The sequence below is a fragment of the Mobula birostris genome, chromosome 2 (genome assembly GCF_030028105.1).
Source record: "Mobula birostris isolate sMobBir1 chromosome 2, sMobBir1.hap1, whole genome shotgun sequence".
In the NCBI taxonomy this organism is placed as follows: domain Eukaryota; kingdom Metazoa; phylum Chordata; class Chondrichthyes; order Myliobatiformes; family Myliobatidae; genus Mobula; species Mobula birostris.
The window spans coordinates 96,109,006-96,135,905 of record NC_092371.1 but is presented as its reverse complement, the minus strand read 5'-3'; the positions used below and the strand labels follow the sequence as shown (position 1 = coordinate 96,135,905).

Sequence of the window (26,900 nt, the reverse complement as noted above, 5' to 3'; positions counted from 1 at the left end):
TCGAGTCCTGGCTCCGGAGGTGTCAAGTATCGAGTCCTGGCTCCGGAGATTTCAGGTATCGTGTCCTGTCTTCGAGGTCCGTGTTCTGAGATCCGTGGTCCGAGTCCTGGCTCCGAGGTCCGTGTTCCGAGTCCTGGCTCCTAGGTCCGTGTTCCGAGTCCTGGCCCAGACCCTTAGTCCCAGCCTAGTCCAGGGCCTGAGTCCTTGCCCATTACGCTATTCCCACTTCTGCTTTGCTCTCCTTGTAACGAACAATAAACTCGATTTAGTTAACCTCAAGACGTGTTTGTGTCTTGCATTTGGGTCCGCCATCAATGCCCTCCTTGTGACATCTACGCTGCCTTGCGGCTATAGCCTCTCATTGGGAAGGATTCGGAGTTAACCCCGAGGGAACAATCCGGGGCTGGTGTCCCTATGGCAGTCCTACATTGAGTTCAATGTTGATTGGGAACTACTGCGACGCTGCTCGTACCGAACTGTATCGGCCTCTGCTGTTCCTTTGGGTTCACCAGGTGCGCGGAAAAGGGAAGCTTGCTACATGGGCAACAGCTTGCTCTTCAATTCGTGTGCACGGGCTTGCGTATCTGGAAAGCTAGGACGCAATATCCATGGTCAACTATGACCGACCGGAGGCCTCGCCTCACCTCACTACATACTGTAGGTCTCTATTATATCAGGGATGCACAGCAGACGGTGATTGTTGAAAACTCGCCTTTTCTGGTTTCATTGCATGGGATAGGAAGAAAGTTCGTTCGAAGCCTTAAGAAGAGCGAATACTCGTGTAGGTGATCGCGCGCGAATTGGTAGGTGTTTGGGCAGCGGTTTATGTTTGCTTAGATATCCAGGGTCATTTTGTTAAAACCCATGCAGCAGAGCGACGTCCAGTCTTCTTGTATAGTCAAGCACTTAACTGACGACGTCTGTCTGTGAAACTGATAGTTCCTGTACAACTGGTAATCCACATTAAAATAAATATTAGATAATATAAATAAATAAATACGTGTGTGTGTGTGTGTGTGTGTACACGTATATACATATATAAATATACATATACATACACACACACACACACACACACACACACATATAAACACACACACACACGATTTGTAACTGCAACTGCTGGAGCCAATTCTAGCACCGGAAGGTCTCAGTAATTTCAATGTAGCCAGCTAATTTTGTTGATAGTTTTCAGTTATAAATATTGTTTAGAGCAATAATCTCTCTGTCCTCCTTCCCTTGAAAATAACTGCCAAAGGTCATGTACGGTTACCGCAACTACCTAATGGCGATTGTTTAACAGACATTCGGCACCGGTCTACAATGTCAGTCCATGTTTGGCACTAGTCTTCAGTGTGGGACGTAAACCTGCAACTTCCCATCGGTGTGGCCTCAGGTCAAGCGACCAAGTATTAAATGTCTGACACGCGATTTGTTATTGTTCTTTAATATGGACATTTCTTTTTCATTCCAGGTGGAAAATTGTGCAGCCCTTCGATTGCTTTTCCTCCACCCGCGACTGAACAAAGCACTGAAGGACAGATGGCGACTCTGGTGTGGAACAACGTTTCCCCTGGACCGGTGAAGGTGGCCTGAGAAATGGACCATAATGTCGTGGACTGGTCTCCAGACAACCCGAGTCGTCCAGGATAGCGACCAGACCTACACCGTCAGCAGTTACCTCACGGTGACCGCCGCTGAGTGGAACTCAGAAGAAAAGTGAACTTGTGGGGGTATACTCGAGTCTCTGCGGAAACGAAGCATCCAGAGATCAGGCTGCGTGTAAGGAGGAGCCGGTCGTCTGGGTTCGCGCTGTTATTTATGGTCGGGTACAGGAACATTCAACGAATATTTTCTTCCTGTTTGCAAGCGGATTTCCTACAGCCGTACTTCGAATTATGGCAGGAAAGCCTTTCACTTTGTAAATATGACCCAGAATCTTTTGTTACAAAAAAATAAAATTGTATTCTTCTGGTAACCTGTATATCTAGCGTGTCAGTGGTTGAGTATAATCGGACGACGGGCAGCTGATGCCGTGCTCTGGTTGTATCGGTCATTAGCTATAAAACTGGGAAGAGTAAAACGGCATTTTGTCCTCCTGACATGTTCAGACACTCATCAAGTTCTGCTTGATATTTGACCTCAGCGTCATGTTCCTGGCCTTTGCCTTAATATTCAAAAATGAGTGATTTTATGAACGAATTTAATAACGATGCCTCCAAAGGCTGGAGAATTACACCATCGACAGCATATTACGTGCTTGTGGTTGAACGAGGAGCAGGCTGTGCCAAGGTGCCATTTCTGGGTACTTGAAACGCCACTAAGTCGGAATTCGGACAAAAGGGCCCGATTCCTTCTCACTTCTGTTCCTAGTAGCAAATTCTCAGCCTGAGACTGGAGATATGATTATGGACTCATCATCTAGGAAAGTTTATATTTCCCTTTATACAACTCAGTTTTTTGCTACACCCCTCAAGCAACTGTGTCTCCACTGTTTTCAAGTGGTGATCCCGGCCCAAGATACAAGGCACACTCTACAGTTATTGCTAGGTGACGTCCTTTCGGTTCTGCAACGGGTTCTTTCTGCGTTTTATTTGCTATTCCAAAGAAAAGGAAGGAGAAGATCGCGGCGCGACGCAGCGCGCGCGGCCTCTCCGGTGAAAATGATATCGTATTTGTTAAATAGGTGCCGTGCACAATCCTGATTTGATGGAGACAGACGTAAGAAACACAAAGGAACATCTGGAGAAACTTCTGAAATGCCCGGTTCGCTGCCGCTGCTACAGTGCGATCGAGAATCTCCGGAGGGGAAGACCCCAAATCCTTGCCTTTGCCTGTTGCTGGCGGTCGGGGCTGGGGTCGAAGCGCTCGGCAGAGATGGTTCTCGGTGCTCGGTGTCGGAAGGCTGATCGGAGACTCGAATTTTTCAGACGGACTGAGAGTCGGATTGTGGTCGGATGCTTCCAGAATGCTGCATCGGCAAGTTTGCGGCGCTGGAAGCTCATGGCAGGGAGAGTTTTCTTTATTCTACCGTCTGCGTGAGATGTTGGAACTTTAGAGAGACTTGGAGCCTTTTTTTTAACTGTGCTCATGGTCTGTTCTTCTGTCAAATTACGGTATTGCTTGCATTGTTGTAACTATATGTTATAATCATGTGGTTTTTGTCAGTTTTTCAGTCTTGGTCTGTCTTGTGTTTCTCTGATATCACATAGGAGGAACATTGTATCATTTCTTAATGCATACATTACTAAATGACTATAAAAGAGGACTGCATATCTGCAAAAACTAATCTAAACTGCCTGGCATACAGGTAGTTCCCAAAAATCTTTCAAAGTTTAATAATGCGCACTTTGGATTGAATTACCAATTGCAATGGAATTGACTTTATTTCTTACATCTTTCACATACATGAGGAGTAAAACTCTTTACATAACTGGTCCGTCTAAATGTGCAATGGACAATCGTAGTAATTTATAATAATTTATAAGAAATAGAACAATCAGTGTAACATAGAAATACACTCAAATCAGCGTGAGTTAATCAGTCTGATGGTCTGGTGGAAGAAACTGTCCCGGAACCTGCTGGTCCTGGCTTTTATGCTGTGGTAAAGTTTTCCGGATGGTTTTAGCTGGAATAGATTGTGGTTGGGGTAACTCGGGTCCCCAATGATCCGTCGAGTCCTTTTTTCACACCCTAACCCTAAATGTCCTGAATCATGGGAAGATCACAACTATGGATGCGCTGAGCTATCCGCACCACTCTCCGCAGAATCCTGCGATTAAGGGAGGTATAGTTCCCATACAAGGCAGTGATACAGCCAATCAGGATGTTCTCAATTCTGCCCCTGTAGGAAGTTCTCAGAATTTGGGGGCCCATACCGACCTTCTTCCTGTCTGAGGTGTAAAAGGCGCTGTTTTGCAATTTCACCACACAGCTGGTGTTTACAGACCACGTGAGGTCCTCGGTGATGCTGATGCCAAGGAACTTAAAGCTGTTCACCCTCTCAACCCCAGATCCACTGTATCTTTTTATCCCCAGACTTAAAGAAGCTTGGTTTTTCATGCATTTATATTCCACACTTACTTTTATATAATCATTGCTAAGCTGTTCGATTTATCTACATTTATATTCCTGTATTGCGTAGTTACTAAAAAATATTATTGGTTTATAGCAATATTAGACTTCGAAGTGTTTTCCATCTCTGCTGGTTCTTTATTCCCGTCACGGGGTTTCTTGACACTCCTAATATTTTAGTTCAATGCCCTTTCATTAGAAAGTGTAAATGATTGAAGTATAGAGGATAGGGAGGGCAGAGAGAACAAAATAAATGTCCGGCATAGGATGAAGAGAAAACGAATGGCACACCTCATCATTCTCAGGTTTTAGAGATACAGCACAGAACAGGCCCTTCCAGTCCAACGAGCCAGACCGTCGAGCAACCTACCTATTTAAAACGAGCCTAATCCCAGGAAAATTTACGATGAGGAATTAATCTAGTAACGGGAACGTCTTTGAAATATGGGAGGAAACCGAAGCACCCGGAAGAAACAGATGCGATTCACGGGAAGAACGAACAGCTTCCTACACACAGCCCCAGAAATAAAGTTCGAAATTTGTTGTTGTGTTGCGCTGACCGCTACGCTACCCAGATGCCCAAGAGACACGGGTAAGGAGAGGTGAAAGTGAATACAAGAGCCTAGATTGTGCAAGATCACGTGTATCATTGGGAAAGCCTTCGCGGATCTTCCTCAAGATGAGCATGTACCCTCATTGTGCAAATATTGTCAAGACAGAGGATCAACTGCGGTTCATTGCAAAATGCCGAACGGCATACTCGGACCAGTAAAGATGAAGCTAAACTTAAGCACAGAAAATGCTGGGAATATTCAGCAGGGCAGGGAGCCCTTGTTTAAGAAAAGTATTACTGGCAATTTAATTCATCAGAGTATTTTGATGGCAGGTGTGGGATCTGAAACGTAAACTCTGCTTCTTCTTCCACAGATGCTGCTTGAGCGGCTGAGTGTCCAGCATGTTCTGTTTCTGCTTTAGATTTCAAACATCTGGCGTTCATTGTTGTAGGAATATGACGTGTGAAGCTACTGAAGACGTAACGCAAGACTACATGTATGCAAAATAACTAAAAGGAAACCATCTTTTCAAGGGAATGCAGTGCTGAATGTATAAATACATGAGGACATTTAGAGGTTAAGAAGAAGGAGGTTCTCGGCCTCCCAATGAGTATAAAGGTATATAGGTCCCCAGGGCCAGATGGGAGTTATCCCTGGTTATTAAAAGAGTCAGAAAACGAGATGGCTGGAGCCTTGACCAGTATCTTTGTGTCTTCTGTAGCCACAGGCGAAGTCCCAGAGGACTGACGAGTGATTAATGATATACCTCTGTTTACGAAGGGAACAAGAGAAAGTCCTCAGAACTATAGACTGGAGAGCCCCACGTCAGTTGTAGGAAATTGCGGGAGAAAACGCTTGGCAATAGGATATATGAGCATCTGGAAACCCATAGCCCAATTAGCGAAAGTCAACATGGCTTTGTGTGTGGCAGGCAGTGCCGTACTACATTGATTGAGTTTTTGACAAGGTTACGCGGTTTGTGATTTATATAAATGACATGGAGTCTAAGCAATGTACTTCTCAGGACACTAAGAGAGCACTTAAGAAGGAAATTAGGATGGCTGAAAGAAGACATGAGGTTGCTCCAGTAGACAAAGCAAAGGAAATCCCCAGAGTTTCTACAATCGAACCGAGTAGAACCGAACTGAGGAGACTGGGGAAGAGGCGGTTGTCTCACAAATAGAGAAAGCTTGGAGAAGTCTGTGAGGGAGGATAGGCAGGTGATAAAGAAGGGACGCGCTCAGACCGACGGTTTGAGATGTGTCTATTTTAACGCAAGGATTATTGTGAACAAAGCGGATGAGCTTAGAGCGTGGATCAATACTTGGAGCTACGATGTGGTGGCCGTTACAGAGAATTGGATGGCTCAGGGACAGGAATGGTTACTTCAAGTGCGGGTTTTAGCTGTTTCATAAAGGACAAGAATGGAGGCAGAAGAGGTGGGGGTGTGGCACTGTTGATCAGAGATAGTGTCACGGCAACAGAAAAAGGTGGACATCATGGAGGGATTGTCTACAGAGACACTGTGGGTGGAGGTTAGGAACAAAAAGGCGTCAATAATTTTATTCAGTGTTTTTTATAGGTCGCCCAATAGTAACAGGGATATGGAGGAGCAGATAGGGAAACAGATCCTAGAAAGGTGTAAAAATTGTCGTGATGGGAGATTTTAATTTCCCAAATATCGATTGGTATCTCGCTAGAACAAGGGGTTTAGATGGGGTATAGTTTGCTAGATATGTTCAGGAAGGTTTCTTGACACAATATGAACCTGGGCAGGTGTCAGATCTCTCAGTGGGCGAGCATTTTGGAGATAGTGATCATAATTCTATCTCCTTTACAATAACATTGGAGCTAGATAGGAAGAGACAAATTAGAAAAGAGTTTAATTGGAGTAAGGGGAATTTTAAGGCTATCTGGCAGGAGATTGGAGGCTTAAATTGGAAACAGATGTTCTCAGGGAAAAGTACGGAAGAAATATGGCAAATATTCAGGGGATGTTTGTGTGGAGTTCTGCATACGTACGTTCCAATGAGACAGGGAATTTATGGTAGGGTACAAGAGCCGTGGTGTACAAATGCTGTAATAAATATAGTCAAGAGGAAAAGAAAAGCTTACGAAAGGTTCAGAGTGCTAGGTAATGCTAGAGATCTGGAAGATTAGTAGGCTAACAGGAAGGAGCTTAAGAAGGAAATTGGAAGAGTCAGAAGGGGCCATGAGAAGGCCTTGGCAGGCAGGATTAAGGAAAACTCCAAGGCATTCTACAAGTATGTGAAGAGCAAGAGGATAAGATGTGAAAGAATAGGACCAATCAAGTGTGACAGTGGTAAAGTGTGTATGGAACTGGAGAAAATAGCAGAGGTACTTTACTTCAGTATTATCTATGAGAAAGGATCTTGGTGATTGTAGTGATGATTTGCAGCAGACCGAAAAGCTTCAACATGTAGACATTAAGAAAAAGGATGTGCTGGAGCTTTTGGAAAGCATCAAGAAGATGTGTTGGAGCTTTGGAACGCATCAAGTTGGATAGGTAGCCGGGACCGGATGAGATGTATTCCAGGCTACTGTGGGAGCGAGGGAGGAGATTGCTGAGCCTCTGGCGATGGTCTTTGCTTCAGCAATGGGGACGGGGGAGGTTCTGCCGGATTGGAGGGTTGCAGATGTTGTTCCGTTATTCAAGAAAGGGAGTAGAGATAGCCCAGGAAATTATAGACCGGTGAGCTTCACCACAGTGGTTGATAAGTTGATGGAGTAGATCCTGAGAGGCAGGATTTATGAACATTTGGACAGGTATAATATGATTAGAAGTAGACAGCATGGCTTTGTCAAGGGCAGGTCGTGCCTTACGAGCCTGATTGAATTTTTTGAGGATGTGACTAAACACATTGATGAAGGAAGAGTAGTAGATGTAGTATATATGGATTTCAGAAAGGCATTTGATAAGGTACGCCATGCCAGGCTTATTGAGAAAGTAAGGAGGCATGGGATCCAAGGAGACATTGATTTGTGGATCCAGAACTAACTTGCACACAAAAGGCAAAGAGTGCTGTTAGACCGGTCATATTCTGCATGGACGTCGGTCACCAGTGGAGTGCCTCGGGGATCTGTTCTGGGACCCTGACTGTTCGTGATTTTTATAAATGACCTGGATGAGAAAGTGGAGGGATGGGTTAGTAAGACTGCTGATGACACAAGGTTGGAGGTGTTGTGGATAGTGTGGAGCGCTGTCAGAAGTTGCAGCGGGACATTGATAGGATGCAAAACTGGGCTGAGAAGTGGCAGATGGAGTTCAACCCTGATAAATGTGAAATGGTTCATTTTGGCAGGTCAAATATGATGGCAGAATATAGTATTAATGGTAAGACGCTTGGCAGTGTGGAGAATCAGAGGGATCTTGGGGTCCGAGTCCATAGGACGCTCAAAGCAGCTGCGCAGGTTGACTCTGTTGTTAAGAAGGCGTACGGTATATTGACATTCATCAATCGTGGAATTGAATTTAGGAGCCGTGAGGTAATGTTGCAGCTATATAGACCCTGGTCAGACCCCACTTGGAGGACTGTGCTCACTTCTGGTCTCCTCACTACAGGAAGGATGTGAAAGCCATAGAAAAGGCACAGAGGAGATTTACAAGGTAGTTGCCTGGATTGAGGAGCTCACCTTATCAGAATAGGTTGAGTGAACTCGGCCCTTTCTCCTTGGAGCGACGGAGGATGAGAGACGATCTGATGGAGGTGTATAAGATAATGAGTGGCATTGATCGTGTGGATACTCAGAGGCATTTTCCCAGAGCTGAAATGGTTGCCACAAGAGGACACAGGTTTCAGGTGCTGGGGAGTAGGTGCTGGGTAGAGGAGATGTCTGGGGTAAGTTTTTTACTCAGAGAGTGCTGAGTGCGTGGAATGGGCTGCCGGCAATGGTGGTGGAGGCGGGTATGATAGGGGCTTTTAAGAGACTTTTAGAGAGGTAAATGGAGCTTATAGGTAAGCCCTGTAATTTCCAAGGTAGGGGCTTGTTCGGCACAACTCTGTGAACCCAAGGGCCAGTATTGTGTTGTAGGGTTTCTATGTATATTACGAGTAAAAGGATAACAAATGACTAATTGGTGCTGTTTCCGATCAGAGTGGCCATGAAGCCGAAAGAGCTTGGGGAGATCACAAAAGGATTTTTTAGTATCTGTATTTACTCGGTAGACGGACACAGAGCAAGGCAGAACAGCAGTGTGTTCATGGACGTAAGAGGAGGAAGTGCTTACTGTTTTGAGGCAGCTTAGGATGGCCATTTCCCCAGGGGCTGAAAAAGTGATATCGGAGGCTAGTGTAAAAATTGCAGGGGACTTAGCAAACATATATTTAAAAGGTCCTTGGCCTCAGATGAGGGGCCGGAGGATGGGAGGGTAAATAATATTGTTCCGTTGTTCAAGAAACGCTCCAAGAATAGGATTAGCAGTTTTAGGCCGATGAGCCTGACGATAGAAAGGGTAGGTTATCGTCAGCAATTCTAAGAGATCAGATATAAAGGCGTTTGGAGAAAACCAGAGACTAATTAGGAATAGTCAACATGGATTTTTGCGTGGTTGATCATGTCTAACTAATCTTATAGAGTTTTATTTTCAGAATGTTATCAAGAAGGTTGATGAAGGAAAGGCAGTGGATATTGCCAACGTACACTACAGCAAAGCCGACGACTGGGCTCCTTATGGGAGGTTGTCATGAAAGTTAAGTAGTTTGGCATTCACTATAATGTGATAATCTGGATTAGACATTCGCTTCGTTGTAACAGCCAGAGGGTGATAGTAGATTTTCGCCTCTCTGAATGGAGGCCTGTGACCTGTAGTGTACCTCAAGGATGTTTGTTATGTCCGTTGTTGTTTGTCATCTATATCAATGATCCGAACGATGGAAGATGGAGAACATGGCGGCGCAAACACGAGGAAATCTGCGATCGTTTCTTCAAATGGGTTTCCTTGACTCTCGTGTTTAACCACACAGGAGTAAAGCTCGTGTTTATGTTCCATTCTGAGGCTGGCAGAGTCAGGTAACTGCTCACACTGAACGTGTTGTCCGTTTCCTGCTGGACAGGGCTCGTCTCCACGCCATTCCTCCTCGGACGACCATCCATGGTCCATTCAATATCCACTGCGCCCGGATTAAAACGGCTCACCAAACACACCAGCGTCGCTGTGCCTTTTCCCGTGATTTCTTCCGGGGAAGGTCGGAGAACGGAGATGGCGGGAGCCCGAGGATCTGTGTAAAATAAGGTCCCAGTTTAGAACAGGTTGAGAAACTGTTTCAGTTAAAACATCACGTTTGTTGAAAGTGCGTTTGGCATTGCACGTATCCATTCATCTTAATGAATGAATATTCCTTTTTCCGTTTACCCGTTGCAATCGGTTAAATTGGACGTGAAAAAATTGCCAGGTGAAATCTTCCATGAATAATTGTTCTTTCTGAGACTGGGGCATAATGTGTGCAGTGGCGAAAAATCCATGATTTCGCACGGGTTTTAAGCGGTCTTCCAAGAATTACATCCATTGGATTCAGGTTGAATAAAAATCCGAGGTTATACCTGACTGATAATTGTGACTTCCATTGGCACCTAAACCTCCACCGTCCCTACTTCTACCTTAGACATCTTCACTTGATTCAACTGTTCATTCATCAAGTCAAGATACAGAAGTCTATTCATGTTTTGCTTATAATCAGGGATTAGTACAATGATTCTCAACCTTTTTTTTAATGCCACGGACCCTTACCACTTGCAGAGGGGACTACAGACCCTAGAGTGGGAACACCGGGATTAGTATATTTTAAGTATGTAAACTATCGGAATACAGAGTTCGATTTGCGGCAACATTAGATTTACAGACTGCTTGTATTTAAAATCACTTCAGGAAAGTTTAACATTAATGTTGAAAATTGCATGCTTTGTTTCCAAAATATTATTTTTTTCCACTTGAAGTAAATAATTCAAATCTAGATTGTAGAGTGCAGCGGATTTTCCACCTTGCACTCACCGCTGAGAAAACCAGTTTCTTACGATGTTCACGGCCGAGGTGGCAAGAAGAGAGAATAACCCCCAATTCATCTGATATGGTTCAGAGCTACTGCTCACCGCGGTTCACTTTCGTATTTATCGTGTAAATTTGAAACACTCGCTGTTCCGTGATTCAATTTTTGGTGCAATGAAAGATGTAATGATGGCATCACTAACTTACTACCCGTTATGCCTGTATCGTTTAGCACAACAATGGAAGTCCTCAATCTGCCTGTAAAAACCGTCGCCCACAGATAGAGAAGGATTCTTTATTGCTGTTTCCGTAACAAACTTTGACCAGTCAGGGTTGAGGGCTCTGAACGTAACCCCCGATTTCGGATGTCCGCTGAACCACTCATAGCCTGGCCTCTACCCTTTGACCTGTTGGGCATGGTTGACCTTATCAAGCACCAAAGCACAAGGCCTTGAATCTAGGCAATATAGGTCTGCGGTCATTGAGCCACGCATGTCTCGAAATCCTGCGATAAGGTTATTGGAGGTTTATTTCCATACGGTGACCCAAATGCATCACGATTTTAAACTACAAAAGATTTTCAATATTAAAATTGGTAAAAAAAAATGTTTGGATACATTGGCGTTCCAAAGTAAGAGAGAAATAATACCAACAGTTGAAAGCATAAAATACTAAAGGGCGTCGGCTAATGAAAATTGAGAATTTTCATTGTAATATCTACGTGCCTCTCTTCGAAGCCCATTATGGTCTTATATGGCGCGAGTGTTTCAGAATTCATTCAAGTTCAATTTGTATTCTATACAGCAAAAGAGTCGAGGAATATTTTAACATCCCTTTGCAGATTAATACAAATATTTAACTGTTCAAACTGCCGTTAAAAAGCTTTTAAGTATAAAATTGGACAATGATTAGCCTAACAGTTAGGCTTCTCAGTGACATAGAACCATAGAAACCATAGAAAAACTACAGCACAGAAACAGGCCTTTTGGCCCTTCTTGGCTGTGCTGAAAACATCTGAAAACTCTCCCTAGAACTGATGGACTAATTAATCCGCTGTTGTTTGCATTCTGTTTTTTTTTTCCGGGCATTTAAAGAGTTCCCATTCACTGCCGTGTATATCATCACCAACGTGTCAGGTGGAAAATATAGCACTAGTTCTGTTATTTTTAGGAAAACATAAGGAACCCAAAAATACCATGCGAGGGTGTCGAACCCTCTGCAAACAGGATTCAAATTTTGTTAGTCTTTTTCATTTGCGCCTTCCATCGCGACACCAAGGACCACATCAGGGAAAACATCATCAAGTTATATGAATTGTTGCAGAAGTTTCAATCCTTTGCTCGTCATTAATAAAGGCTGTCTAAATGATTGGTTAAAATGTTTATAGCGCGACGGACAACAGCTAGACACCATCGAGATTTTCGCAATATTATGGGTTATTTTATTGGAACCATTCGCTTTGGCCATCTATCTCTCATTAACTATGCAAGTTCATTATTTTTAAGAATGCTCTAGGGTCCAGTGATCAGTGTCTAGCCATTATCTTATGGGTCTGACGGGCATCAACACAAAGTGGTGCATCAGCAAAGATGCTTCCACCGATAAAATCATAGATGCAATTTAAATTCGGGATTTCAGGATTATACTCATTTAAAAACGATCGGAATATTCTTAACCTGGCTTGGCAAATATTATTTCATCTTGTACTAAGTCAACATGAATATGAAAAGAAATATCCGGGCGCGCGAGTTCAACTAAATTGCCAAAGGACCGTTAATCGTGGTTGGATATCTTTAACCGCCTTTAAAAGCATTTGTTTCGAAGCCACATCAGCGCTGGACTTCGGGGCGAGAAGTCACGAGTTCGAATGCGGTCACCTCCCTTGCGTTCTCTCCATCCGTGCCTGGGTTGAGTGTCGAGCGAACAAATCGACCTCGTAAAAACAAAAATTGGAGAGGGATGGGTTCCGCCAGGTTTCAGCTGCCCATGACACGCCGTACGATGAGCATACCAAAAAGATCTGTGCAAAAAGCTTGTCATTACGGTGCTCCGACGACTCCAGCAGGAGTTAATGGCGCGCGCACATACACGCACACCGTTAATCGTGGTTGGATATCTGAAAAATACCGCCTTTAAAAGCGTTTGCTTCGAAGCCACAATTAGACGACAAAAAAATTAAATATTGTTCACTTAAGTACCAGGAAGCCATGCGCATTGAATTGATATTTTACTTACTACCAATTGCCAGCCTCGTTCCTTTGCCGAAGATGTAAACATTTGATTTCCACGCATTACAGTAATAGTCTACCGCATCCTTCGACTGGACGCTCGATATTGTCAATATTGCCGTGTTGCCTGATACTGAGCCGCCGAAACGGTTCGGAACTCCGGAGCCTCGGTAAATGCTGCTCCCCGACCAATAGTAGAACAGAAACCGAGGAACTTTTCCGGGAACCTGCTGGTACCAGTAAATATTGCTACTTCCTAAAGAGGTTCCAGACAAGGTGCAGGGTATTTGCACGTCTGCCCCGGGGATGTGGATTTCGAAGGTGGCTGATTCAATGCAACTTCCGCGTTGATATCTGGAAAAGTTCAGAGGGAAGAAACAATGTACCGAGATTAATATTCCGGTAATACCAGAAGTGCGAGAAGAATATCATTGAATGGTATTAGAGATTCAATATAATGTCCATAGAAAATATTCACAAATTGCAGTAACCACCAGCGTACTGACCACACGAACCCACCAAGACATTGTAGTTAATAGAGTGAAGCTCACGGAAGGTGCTGCGGTTAAGTGGCGTCTCAACTTTTCAGCTCGCTTATGAATCCTGTGACGAGGTGGCACTGCGTGTTCCCTATTTATGCAAATCAGTGCAAACAGAATGGCACATTGACACCAATCACAAGTTGCCAACTTTTTCCTGTGTCAAAGTAATTTCAAGTTTTTAGACAGGTAAGTATTTGGTTTCGAGTTCTGTATTTCGTCGATGTATTTTAGATGAACAACTTGTCCTCTTCTCCATTCAGTTGAACAATATATTTAAAATACGCGATGCTTGCACCATTATTAAAGATGGTTGGTCCGAGATTTTCGAAAGCAACAAATAAAGAGAAAACAATATTGGCAATTATTAACAGATCTGTAGGGTTGATAATGAAGTCCAAGCCACTTGTCTGTATATTTTTAGAAAACGCACTGTGGGGTTAAGATTCGTCTCTACCAAAGGAGACGTGAGGCGCTCCATCCCACCGCTAAAGCGCAGGTAACCTTAAGGTAATGCGTCGCACCTGCTTAGTGCTACGATCAATGTCACGTGAAGCAGGGGAGCAGGCGGTGGATGGTCGTATGAGCAGCTGGTGCATATCACAAGTCCTGGTTATGCGACCACTGACGACAGTCAGACAATCTCTGACTTGACAATGGCTGTGTTTACTCGACTTGAAAAGATACTGACAAGGAGTTGTTAATGTCAAGCCACTTCTGTAGGGAAAAATTGCGAAGAACCATCATGTCATGGATAATACCATGATCGCCCACGTCATATAACACTGCACATAATGCTAATGATGTGTTTATATGAATCAAGCAGACAATCTGGAAGTGAATACTATATTTCTATAAGTCTCATCGTTCAGGCAGAAGTTGGCAACAGCGAAATAATTCTGAGTTCTTAATAACAGTCAAACCATCGAACATAACAAACTTACAAAATATATGTTTGCGACATCAGGAGCTATTAGCAGGATAATGAGTTTTAGAGCAAGTATTTAAGCCATGAGTGATGTTATTCTATTTTAGGGGTCTCTTTACTCCTTAAAGAATATGAGAACAAACTCTACATTTTAAAGTCATTTTCAAAGCATAAAAAAGACGCAGTTTAACAGAATGAAATTGAAAGGAGTAGTTGGAATAGATTACGCCTGGCATGCTGAGCTCCTCTTTTCCAGAATTTTGTTTGTGTGTTGCTGTATGTAGACCAGGGGAGCGAACCTGGGATATGGGATATTTCCTGTCGGGCAGGAGAATTAGAATCTGACAACCAGCAGGTACCTAAATATCACAAAACAACACAGAATTTGAAGGACGAGTTCCAAATCCTATAAATTAGAGAATAGGTTGAGTGAATTCGGGCTTTTCTCATTGGAGCGACTGAGGATGAGAGGTGACCAGATAGAAGTGTACAAGATGATGAGAGGCATTGATTATATGGATAGTCAGAGGCTTTTTCCCAGGGCTGAAATGGTTGCCACAAGAGGACACAGGTTTAAGGTGCTGGGAAGCAGGTACAGAGGAGATGCCAGGGGTAAGTTTTTTACTCAAAGAGTGGTGAGTGCGTGGAATGGGCTGCCGGCAACTGTGGTGGAGGCGGATACGATAAGGTCTTTCAAGAGACTTTTAAACAGGTACATGCAGCTTAGTAACATAGAGGGCTATAGGTAAGCCTAGTAAATTCTAAGGTAGCGACATGTTCGGCACAACTCTGTAGGTTTTCTATGTTTCTATGTTTTTCTGTGTAAATTCAAGTCCTCATTGCAACAGGTTTTTTCATAAGAAAGCGAGTAAGTGAACTTATTCTATCAATAGATAAGTGGCAGAACTCTTTCCGGGTAATCTACTGTCATCACGTGTCTATTATTTCCAAACAAAAGACCACTGAGATTGGTTGCTTACAACTTAAATCCATCTATATGCACATTAACGAAACACCGGATGAGATTGATTTGAAAGCAACAACTGCATTTAAACCTTGAGCACACAACTCGAATGGAAATAAGGACATCGTTGTTACCAAATGGAGCGAAAAATTGCAAGTCTTCTATCATGTATTGGGATAATGAACAACAGAAACGCCCGCTTCCGCGGAGTTTTGTATCGCCTCACCATAGATTGCTGTGGTACAGGTGACATAAACCCTACGAACATTGAAAAAACATACATGATAACTGTAACAGTAACATTGATCAAAATAGCCTGAAGGAACATTTAATGATTTGAATTATGCTAAATTTACATTTGCAGCAAACATCCTACAGTTATCTTGCAAGGACAAGTTACAGGATTCGGGCTATTGTTTGGAGGCATTAACTGCTGCATAGGGTTTCATGGCTGACACATCCCTCCTGACCTTTATCTTATCGATATGTTTCCGCAGTAATCGATGCACCACGTTTCAGGTTATTTTCCCAATAGCTAAATCGCGCCGTTTCTGACCTGGGCGTATCTGAGTTAAGTTGTGCGGAGGGAAATTTAGATTACATCTGATTCTTGAGGTACTTTTTTGTGACTGTTTCATGCGGCACAGAATAAGTTACTGCACGTATTAGGTACAGAGTAAATCTCCTTTACTTTCCCAAATTATTATCTCCCCGAGTTTGCAATAGTATAATTTATTACTGTACGATTTCTTTTCAAAGATTCCAAGGATACGAGTATGCTGAGTTAAAAACAAATTCATTTCACTTACAATATCGGGATAAATATTGGAAGGGCCAGGACAACACGAGGTAGATGGAAAGAAAAGCTGCGACACTGCCCGTCAGTGAGTAACAATCTTCAACAGCCGATGAGAATTCTGCAGTAGCACCGTATCCTGAAACTAAATATGGAATTTAGTTAGGAGCTCCATTATTTCCATCCCAGCATCAGAATCGACTTCCTCTAGGGAATTGAGACTTTGCAAGCGACCGGTCGGGGCGGTTTGGAGCCAGTCATCATAATTCCATTAGATTTTAAAGGAGTGTTTAAAAGGAGGCAGGGTTAGTTCTCAAGTTAAAGGCCTAAAACGAGGCAAAGCAAAATATGATAGGACCAACGACAGAGGCAGGAAGAGGGATGAGGTCCTGAAGTGTGAGTTTCGGGAACTAGGCAGAAGGCGGAAGAACAGGACCTCAAGGGTGGTGTTCTCAGGATTGCTGCCAGTGCTACGTGACTGTGACGGTAAGAATCGAAGGAGATGGCAGTTGAATGCGTGGCTGAGGAGTTGGTGCAGGGAGCAGGGATTTGGATTTTTGGATCATTGGGATCTCTTCTGGGGAAGGTGGGACCTGTACAGATTGGATGCGTCGCACCTGAACTCGAGGGAGAGCAACATCCTTGCAGGTAATTTTGCTGGCATGGTTCAGGAGGGTTTAAAGTGATTTGCAAGGGGGATGGGACCCAGAACGATAGAGCAGTGAAAGAAGTACATGGAGGAAAGCCAGATCTGACATATAGAGAGGCTTTGAGGAAAGAGAAGCAGAATAAACGGTGTAGAGACAGTAAGGTAGAAGGGCTGAAATGTGTGTACCTCAATGCAGGAAGCATCAGGAACAAAGGTGATGAACTGAGAGCTTGGATACATACATGGAATTATGATGTAGTGGCCATAGCAGAGACTTGGCTGGCACCAGGGCAGGAATGGACTCTCAATATTCCTGGATTCAGTGCTTTAAAATGGATAGAGAGGGCGGAAAAAGGGGAGGAGGGGTGGCATTACTTGTCAGGGATACTATTACAGCTACAGTAAGAGTGGGTAATGTAGCAGGATCCTCTTTTGAGTCAGTATGGGTGGAAGTCAGGAACAGGAAGGGAGCAGTTACTCTGTTGGGGGTATTCTATAGGCTCCCTGGTAGCAGCAGAGATACAGAGGAGCAGATTGGGAGGCAGATATTGGAAAGGTGCAAAAATAACAGGGTTGTTATCATGGGTGACTTTAACTTCCCTAATATTGATTGGCACCTGATTAGTTCCAAGGGTTTAGACGGGGCAGAGTTTGTTAAGTGTGTCCAGGACGGATTCCTGTCACAGTATGTGGACAGGCCGACTAGGGGGAATGCCATACTAGATCTAGTACTAGGTAATGAACCGGGTCAGGTCACAGATCTCTCAGTTGGTGAGCATCTGGGGGACAGTGACCACCGCTCCCTGGCCTTTAGCATTATCATGGCAAAGGATAGAATCAGAGAGGACAGGAATTTTTTTAATTGGGGAAGGGCAAATTATGAGGCTATAAGGCTACAACTTGCGGGTGTGAATTGGGATGATGTATTTGCAGGGAAATGTACTATAGACATGTGGTCGATGTTTAGAGATCTCTTGCAGGATGTTAGGGATAAATTTATCTCGGTGAGGAAGATAAAGAATGGTAGGGTGAAGGAACCATGGGTGACAAGTGAGGTAGAAAATCTAGTCAGGTGGAAGAAGGCAGCATACATGAGGTTTAGGAAACAGTGATCAGATGGGTCTATTGAGGAATATAGGGCAGCAAGAAAGGAGCTTAAGAAAGAGCTGAGAAGAGCAAGAAGGGAGCATGAGAAGGCCTTGGCGAGTAGGGTAAAGGAAAACCCCAAAGCATTCTTCAATTATGTGAAGAAAAAAAAAAGGATGACAGGAGTGAAGGTAGGATCGATTAGAGATAAAGGTGGGAAGTTGTGCCTGGAGGCTGTGGAAGTGAGCGAGGTCCTCCTTAAATACTTCTGTACGGTATTCACCAATGAGAGAGAACTTGATGATGGTGAGGACAATATGAGTGAGGTTGATGTTCTGGAGCATGTTGATATTAAGGGAGAGGAGGTGTTGGAGTTGTTAAAATACATTAGGACAGATAAGTCCCCGGGGCCTGACGGAATATTCCCCAGGCTGCTCCACGAGTCGAGGGAAGAGATTGCTGAGCTTCTGGCTAGGATCTTTATGTCCTCGTTGTCCACGGGAATGGTACCGGAAGATTGAAGGGAGGCAAATGTTGTCCCCTTGTTCAAAAAAGGTAGTAGGGATAGTCCGGGTAATTATAGACCAGTGAGCCTTACGTCTGTGGTGGGAAAGCTGTTGGAAAAGATTCTTAGAGATAGGATCTATGGGCATTTAGAGAATCATGGTCTGATCAGGGACAGTCAGCATGGCTTTGTGAAGGGAAGATCGTGTCTAACAAGCCTGATCGAGTTCTTTGAGGAGGTGACCAGGCATATAGATGAGGGTAGAGCAGTGTATGTGATCTATATGGATTTTAGTAAGGCATTTGACAAGGTTCCACACGGTAGGCTTATTCAGAAAGTCAGAAGGCATGGGATCCAGGGAAGTTTGGCCAGGTGGATTCAGAATTGGCTTGCCTGCAGGGTCGTTGTGGAGGGAGTACATTCAGATTGGAGGATTGTAACTAGTGGTGTCCCACAAGGATCTGTTCTGGGACCTCTACTTTTCGTGATTTTTATTAATGACCTGGATGTTGGGGTACAAGGGGTGCGGATTGGCAAGTTTACAGACGCCACAAAGGTTGGTGGTGTTGTAGATAGTGTAGAGGATTGTCAAAGATTTCAGAGAGACATTGATAGGATGCAGAAGTGGGCTGAGAAATGGCGGATGCAGTTCAACCCGGAGAAGTGTGAGGTGGTGCTCTTTGGAAGGACAAACTCCGAGGTAGAGTACAAAGTAAATGGCAGGATACTTGGTAGTGTAGAGGAGCAGAGGGATCTGGGGGTACATGTCCACAGATCCCTGAAAGTTACCTCACAGGTGGATAGGGTAGTTAGGAAAGCTTATGGTGTGTTAGCTTTCATAAGTCGAGGGATAGAGTTTAAGAGTTGCGATGTAATGATGCAGCTCTATAAAACTGGTTAGGCCACACTTGGAGTATTGTGTCCAGTTCCGGTCGCCTCACTATAGGAAGCATGTAGACGCATTGGAAAGGGTAGAGAGGAGATTTACCAGGATGCTGAATGGTTTAGAGAGTATGGATTATGATCAGAGATTAAGGGAGCTAGGGCTTTACTCTTTGGAGAGAAGGAGGATGAGAGGAGACATGATAGAGGTGTACAAGATAATAACAGGAATAGATAGAGTGGATAGCCAGCGCCTCTTCCCCAGGGCACCACTGCTCAATACAAGAGGAGAACGGCTTTAAGGTAAGGGGTGGGAAGCTCAAGGGGGATATTAGAGGAAGTGTTTTATTCGGAGAGTGGTTGGTGCGTGGAATGTACTGCCTGAGTCAGTGGTGGAGGCAGAGGCACTAGTGAAGTTTAAGAGACTACTAGACAGGTATATGGAGGAATTGAAGGTGGGGTCTCATATGGGAGGCAGGGTTTGAGAGTCGGCACAACATTGTGGGCCGAAGGGCCTGTGCTGTGCTGTACTATTGTATGTTCTATGTTCTATTAGACCGGATCTCTCAAAGATCAATTCACAGAAGCTGTTAGCAGGCATAGTGAAGTTTGGCAAGTCGGAAGCTTTTGAAAATGAGACACAGAGAATTCAGGGCCAATATAGCAGTGAACGGCAAGGTAGGTAGGATTCAGGACAGCTGACTGATGGAAGAAGATTGAGGTCTGCCGAAGTGAAAGGAATAGCCAGATGGGATGTTGAAAAACCTGTCAGGGAAATAAGGACTGATGGATTCTAGTTAATAAAGAAATCAGGAACTTAAAGGGACATAAGACATACTTGGTAGATAGGTTGATCCTAAGAGACTCTTTAAATATAAAAGGCACCTGGGGAGAGTAAAGGTCCACTTAAGAATTAATTTGATCGTCGAGACGAAGGAGGATCTAAATGAAGACTTCTACTCTTCGTAGAATAGGAAAAGTCATGGAAGCTAGAAAACTGAGGGACGAACACAGTGATGCCCTGGAAGGTAATGATAGTACGCAAAATCACTGTTGTTGTGTTTTTGAGTAGTATAATGGTGAATAGCTACCGGTATCTTTGCCATCTATATCCGAAAACGTGTAGCAAGCTTAGATGCACAAGGTTGGCTGATGTTGCATCTTTATTTAAGAGAAACGTTAAAGATAAGCTGCGGAATTACAGGCTGGCAAGCCTAAAATTAGTGGTGGGAAAGTTACTGCAGGTGATTCTGTGAGACAGGATCTATATGCATATAGAAGCGCAAGGAATAATCAGGTGTAGTTAACGTGGTTTTGTGCGTGAGTAATCACGGCTCCCGAATTTACAATGCTGATTTGAAGATGTGACCAGGCAGCATCTCTAGGAAGAGGTACAGTCGACGTTTCGGGCCGATACCCTTCGTCAGGATAATCTGGGATTGCTTTCCTTAGACGCAAGTAGGCTGGTGTGATGTTATCGAGGTTTGCAGGGTGAATGCTCCAAGTCCATTTCCCATTGACGCGGTGCCTAAAACCGGAGTGGATAGGCTTAATGTGAGTGAGAAATATCAAAGGGGATTATGAATAACTTTTCATCACAAAACTGGTGATTATGTAGATATACAAACGTACCTGCCAGAAGAAGCGACAGGCGCTGCAGCAATTACAGGTTTAAAAGCCGTTTGGAGATGTGCACGGATAGGAAGTGTTCAAAGAGATACGTGGAAAATGCAGGTGAATGGGTCCAGCTCAAGAAGACTCCTTAGTCGGCATAGACGAAGCGGGTCGAAGCATTGGGGTGTTGGTCGCAATGCAGTGATAAATGCGTTTATCGATCAGCTGCTGCATTGGTTGTTTGGAGCAGATGGGGCTCGTTAGCCGTGGTTGGCATCTCATCTAGGAGAAGGAAAACTCTGTTCTCTAACCTCTGTTGCCTTGTGGCAATACCCACTCATGGGGAAGGCTTCGGAGTAAATCCCGAGGGAACAATCTGGAGCCGCAGTCCCTGCGGCAGTCTCACATTGACTGTTAACCACTGCGACGCTGCTGGTACCAAACTGTATCGGTCTCTGCCGTTCCTTTGGGTTCACCACATGCGTGGGGGTGGGGGTGGGGGAGGACTAGCTACATGTGCAACAGATTGCCGTTGATATCGTACTGCACAGACTTGCATATTTGGACAACTGTGACGCCATACACATGGTCGACTATGACTGACGGATGGCCTCGCCTCATCTCAGTACATAGGCGGCTCCTATCTCAGGAATGCACGCGAGAGAGTGATTGTTGATACCTCGGCCTTCCTGGCTTCATAGCATGGCATAGGAAGTGAGTTGAAGTTGCAAGGCTGAGGAAGAGAGAATGTTTGTGTATGTTATCGCTCGCGAATTGAGAAGTGCTCGAGTAGAGCTCTGTATTTGTTTACGAAGAGGCTCGAACTAGCGACCTTCAGATCACTAGACCGACGCCTTGACCACTTGGCCACGCGCCAACACGACCGGTACGCAATCAGTACCATTGTACAATGTCAGTCCATATTTGTCACTTGTCTTCAGTGTGAGACTTGAACCCCCAACTTGCCAAAGGATTGGCCACAGGTCAAGCCACCAAGTATTAAATGTCTGACGCATGATTTGTTATCAGTCTTTAATATGGACATTACTTTCTCATTCCAGATGAAAAATTGCCCAGCTCTTCGATTGCTCTTCTTCCACCCGTGACTAAACAGAACAAAGAAGGGCAGATGGTGACTCTGCTATGACTAGTCTATATTTTTTTTCTCTGGACCGGTAGTGGTGTCTTGAGAAATGGATTACGGTGTCATGGACTGGTGTCCAGTCAGACCGAGCCGTCCGGGATAGCGATCAGACCCACACCGTCAGCCGTTAGCTCACGCTGACCGCCTCCGAGTGGAACTCACAAGAAAAGTTAACTTGTGGGGTTATACTCAAGTCTCCAGGGAAGCGAAGCATCCAGAGGACAGGCTGCGTGTAAGGGGGAGCCAGTCGGCTGGGTGCGCGCTGTTATTTACGGTCGGGCACAGCAACATTCCACGATTGTTTCCTTTCTGTTTGCAAGCGGCTTTCCTACAGTTGTGCTTTAAGTTAATGTATGAAAAAAACTTCCACTTTGAAAATGTGATGTAGAATTTATTTTTACAGAAAATAAAATCTTATTCTTCTGGCAACATATATATCCAGTGTGCCAACGATTGAGTATAACCAGAGGACGAGCAGCTGATGCCGTGTTCTGGTTGTATTGGTTATTAACCATAAAATTGGGAAGAGGAATATGGCATTTTGTCAATTAACATGTTCAAACCCTCATTAGGTTCTGGTTGATATTCGATCTCAGCGTCAGGTTCATGCCCTTACCGTTAATATTGAGAAATCCGCGGTTTTATGAACGAATTTAACGACGATGCCTCCAAACGATGGAGAATTACACCATCGACAGCACATTAAATAGGTGTGGTTGAGTAAGGAGTAGGCTGTGCCGACGTGTCATATCTGGGTATTTGATGGAACGCCCATAAGTCGGAATTCCGGCAAAAGGCCGCGATCCCTTCTCACTTCCTTTCCTAGTAGCAACCGATCAGTCTGATACTGGTGCGATGGTTGTGGACTCGACGTCTCGGAAGGTATCTTGTCATCATGCAGCATGTTAAGATCTGTTGGAATTTTACATTTTCATCGAGATCTCCCCTCATTCTCGTAAATTCTAGAGAAAACGGGGTCAGACGCCGCAATTTCTTCTCAGATAGCGAATCTGGAACTCGCCTGTTGAAATCCCTCCATCTTTTTAGCAGCCATAGCTAAACCGCACAATGACGTCACCATTTCTGTACCATTCCCTACACCCCACAAACAATGGTGTCTCTAATGTTTTGAAGTGGTGAATCTGGCGCAGGATACCAGGCATAATCTACTGTGTGTAATGCTGGGTGATGTCCTTTCGGTTCTGCTACAGGTTCTTGCAGCGTTACATTTGTTGTTGCAAAGAAAACTGTCTGGCATACAGATAATTTTCAAATTTCTTTCTCAAAGTTTGAAAATGTGCACTTTAAATCGAATTACCAATTGGAATGGAATTGACTTTCACGTACATGAGGTGTAAAAATCTTTACGTTACGTCTCCGTCTAAATGTGCAATGTGCAATCATAGTAATTCATAATAATTGATAATGAATAAAACAGTCAATGTAACATAGAAATACACTCCCATCAGCAGGAGTTAATCAGTCTGATGCTCTGGTGGAAGAAGCTGTCCTGGAGCCTGTTGGTCCTGGCTTCTGTGCTGCAGAAACGTTTCCCTGATAGTTGCAGCTGGAATAGATTGTGGTTCTGGTGCCTAGGATCCCTAATCATCCTTCGGACACTTTTTTCACACCCTAACCCTAAATGTTCTGAAAAATTGGAAGTGCACATCTACAGATGCACTGGACTGTCAGCACCACTCTCTCCAGAATCCTGCAATTAAGGGAGTTACAGTTCTCATACCAGGCAGTGATGCAGCAAGTCTCGATGCTCTCAATTGTGCCCCTGTAGAAAGTTCTTAGAATTTGAGGGCCCATACCAAACTTCCTCAACCGTCTGTTTTGCCTTTTTCACCACACAGCTGGTGTGTACAGACCACGTGAGTCCTCGGAGATGTGAATGCTGCGGTGCCTAAACCTCTCAACCCCAGATCCATTGATGTCAATACGGGTTAGCCTGTATCCATTCCTTCTGTAGTCCACAGCCAGATCCTTTCTTTTTGCGACATTGAGGCAGAGATTATTTTGACAATTGTATGTCGTCAAAAAAGATTTAATCAAATCTGGAAATGCGGAACAAGTCAGACAGCTTCCCGTATAATCCTTAACATTTTAGTTCAACTCCCTTGCATTACAAAGTGTAAATGGCTGAAGTATAGAGGATAGGTAGGGCAGAGAAAACAAAACCATGTCCGGCATAAGATGAAGGGGAAACGAATGGCCCACCCCATCATGAGAAAGGTGGTCAATCACAGGGTTTTACTTGTTTAGAGATACAGCACACAACAGGCCCTTCCGGTCCAACGAGCCACACTGTCGATCAACCTACCTATTTCAAACGAGCCTAAGCCCAGGAGAATTTACGATGACCAATTAACTTAGTAACGGGAACGTCTTTGAACTGTGGGAGGAAACCGGAGCACCCGGAAGAAACCCACGCGTTCACGGGAAGAACGAACAAACTCCAACACACAGCGCCGTTAGTGAAGTCCGAACTATGGTACTCCCCGATTTGTTTCAGCAACTAATTTTATTTAAAACAGTTTTAAGTTTTTGTAGCGTTGCGCTGACAGCTGCGCTACCCAGATGCCCAGGAACACGGGCAAGGATAGGTGTAAGTGAATACAAGAGCTTAGATTAAGTCAGGTAACATGTACAAAAGGGAAATCTTTTGCGGATCTTCCTCAAGATAAGCATGTCCCCGCATTGTACAAATATTGTCAAGACAGAGGATCAACCGCTGTTAATTGCGAAACGCCGAAAGGCATGCTCGGAACAGTAACCGTGCAGCTAAATTTGAATATAGAAAATGCTGGGAACAGTCAGCAAGGCAGGGAGTCTTGGTGTAAGAAGAGGCATTGCCGACAATTCAATTCATCAGAATTCCTGATGGCAGGTGTGGTATCTGAAACGCAAATTCTGTTTCTTCTTCCACAGACGCTGTTTGACCTGCCGGGTCACCAGCATGTTCAGTTTTTGCTTTAGATTTCCAGCATCTGACTTTCATTTTGATTGTCGTACGAATATGACGTCGGAAGGTAGTGAGGTGCAACAGAAGGTCACATGTACGCAAAAGAGCAAAAAGGAAAACATCTTTTCAAGATAAGGTGCTGAGTGTAAACATAGAAACATAGCAAACCTACAGGTGTACTGCCTGCTCAGCCACGCCCCTCCCTCCACCGTTAAGCGTCACGTGAAGCCACGGAGTAGGTGCTCGATGGTCGTATGAGCAGCCGGTGCATATCACAAGTCCTGGTTATGCGTCCACAGACGCCTGACAGACATTTTCTGAAGAGTGATGATAATAGCTGGGGTCTCTCCTCTTGTAAAGTCACTGCTCACAAGAAGGCAATGGCATACGACTTCTGCAGAAAAAATTGCAAGAATAATCATGGTCTTAGATCGCTCACGTCATACAAAACTTCACATAATGCTGATGATGTTCTTAGATAAATTAAGCAGGCATTTTCGAAGTAAAAGCTGTTTTGTAAATTCGACTCTTCATTCAAGCAGAGGAGGTGAACAGCGAGAAGATTCCGTAGGTCTTATTGAATGTCAAAGCATAGTAGATGGGAAAATTACAAAATATATGTTAGTTACTTGAGGAGCTATTAGCAGGAATAGGAATTATGAACAAATATTTAATCCATGGGTGTTACCCTATTTTACGGGGTTCTTTTATTCCTCAAAGAATATCAGACGAAAATCTATAGATTTGAGTCATTTTCGGGAGCGTACATTGAGAGCATGTTTGACAGAAAGAAATTGAAAGGGATAGTTAGCCTGGCCTGCTGAGTTCCTCCAGCATTTTGCCTGTGCGTTACTGTATTTGTTACTGTACGGCAAGTGTTCGTTATTTCTAAACATAAGACTACTGAGATTTATTGCTTGTAACTTCAATCGTTCTATATTCACATTAACATAACACCGAATGAGGCTAGTTTGAAAGTAACAGCTGCATTTAAACCTTCAGGGCTGATGGGAATAACTGCATTGTTGTTACAAAATGATTTGAAGCGAATGATTAGAAGTCTTCTTTAATGTATTAGGATGATGAACACAGAAACGACTGTTTCCATGGCGCTTTCTATCACCTCACTAGAGATTGCAGCAGTACAGTTATCGTGAATCCTGCAGACATACATGATTCGAATTCCATTTGTTATTAAATAAGATTAATCAAAATAGCCCCCAAGAATATTTAAGAAGTTGCATTAAACTAATTTAAATTTGCAGCAATCATTCTGCAGTTATCTTGAAAGGGCACATTACTGGATTTGGTCTATTATTTGGACATTCCGGTTCACGGTCTGGTCCGCGGATGCCGGACTGCAGGTCTTCCAGCTGTCCCTGGTTTCGGTTGGACTTAACCAAACGCACCTGATGCTCATCTTGGGGCTGGGAATATAAGTCGCCCTGGGATCGAGTGTGTTTGCTGGGTCGTCTCGTCAGTCTCCCCTTGGAGCAACCCACTGGTAGAAGGCTAGTGCTGTCATCGCGATATGGATTTGGCTGTTCCGTAGCCCGCCGACGTTACCGGCCGCCTCGAGTCTGGGAGCCAACCCGGTCCTAGCTCCCTTCCTGTCCCTTGCCTGCGTCGGGTAAGCCAGGCCGTTTGCCGTTACACTGCGGTTCGTTCTGTCCCTTCCTGTAACTTGCCCCTGTCGGGTAAGCCAGGCCGATTGCCATAACCCTGCGATTGGTTCTGCCCCTTCCTGTCCCTTGTCTCCGTCGGGTAAGCCAGGACGTTTGCTGTTGCCCTGCGGCTGGATCTGTCTCTTCCTGCCCTTGCATCCGTGGGGATGAGTCCCGCGTCCTGCCCAGGAGTTGCCTCGAAATACACTTGCCCCGTCATGTCCTCGTCGAGCCTCCAAGAACCCAAGCCTCGCCACGTCTTCGCCTGTTCTCCAGGAACCCAAGCCTCGCCACGTCTTCG

At 44.4% G+C, this 26,900-nt stretch overlaps 1 pseudogene; it reads right to left on the bottom strand.

Annotated features, from left to right (window-relative positions):
- Nucleotides 1–9,477: 9,477 nt before the first annotated feature.
- LOC140210737 (immunoglobulin lambda-1 light chain-like) lies at nucleotides 9,478–26,653 on the bottom strand (annotated as a pseudogene).
- Nucleotides 26,654–26,900: the final 247 nt, after the last annotated feature.